The 744-nt window shown below is 39.4% G+C and overlaps 1 protein-coding gene across 2 annotated transcripts in view; it reads right to left on the reverse strand.

Moving 5' to 3' along the window:
• The window catches only part of LOC116846438 (serine--tRNA ligase, cytoplasmic), a 9,574-nt gene that overhangs the window by 7,428 nt on the left and 1,402 nt on the right, over window positions 1-744 (reverse strand). The gene's annotated exons all lie outside the window — the stretch shown is intronic.

Consider the following 744-nt stretch of genomic DNA (forward strand, 5'->3'; position numbering starts at 1 on the left):
TGTCACGGTCGCACGTCGGCCGAAGGCATCTTTCTTTCCGCTGCCGCTTTCTGTACGCTGATTTGTTGAGACAAAATAATTAATTTCTCAAAAACTATTGCGAATATCGCAAAACGGTACAGGACTTTCTTGCTCACCTCAATCCGTTCTACGTTCTCACCAAGGGTCATCATGGGACTTCGGGACACCCTGTATATACAGATGTATTAATGAAACTGGGGATCGATCATATATCTTTTCACCTAGGATGAATTCGAAAAAGTGAAAATTTTCACGTAAAGCGAAAAAGTGACAATTTTAGTGCGAAACAGTGAAAAAATGAAAATTTTCATGCGAATTAATATTTCCCCTGAAAAGTAATCTATCCCTGAATATCCATATTCATAGGCCGGTATTCATAGTCGAATCTTCCCTAATAGCATAGATGCCCAGGGGACATCCAGAGGATATCCTGAGGACATCCTGAGGACATTCTTCGTCCTCAGGACGTCCTTAGGACGTCCTCAGGAGATCTTGTGCTGTCTGGGTTATTTCAAGATCGTCTTAAGTAATATCTTAAGATGTGAATACGGCTTTGTGATTGGTTCATGACATCATCAAGGCAGTACTTAAGTTGATCTTAAATATAAGATTTGACTATGAATACCGGCCATAATTAGTTAATCAATTACGATGGCTGCTGCATGATGGATAATTAATGAGGAACAAAACGAAAGAAACGAGAATTTACGTATTATGCGTAAA

The sequence above is a fragment of the Odontomachus brunneus genome, unplaced genomic scaffold (genome assembly GCF_010583005.1).
Source record: "Odontomachus brunneus isolate Ranch 3 - 2012 unplaced genomic scaffold, Obru_v1 Obru_scaffold_064, whole genome shotgun sequence".
Lineage (NCBI taxonomy): Eukaryota > Metazoa > Arthropoda > Insecta > Hymenoptera > Formicidae > Odontomachus > Odontomachus brunneus.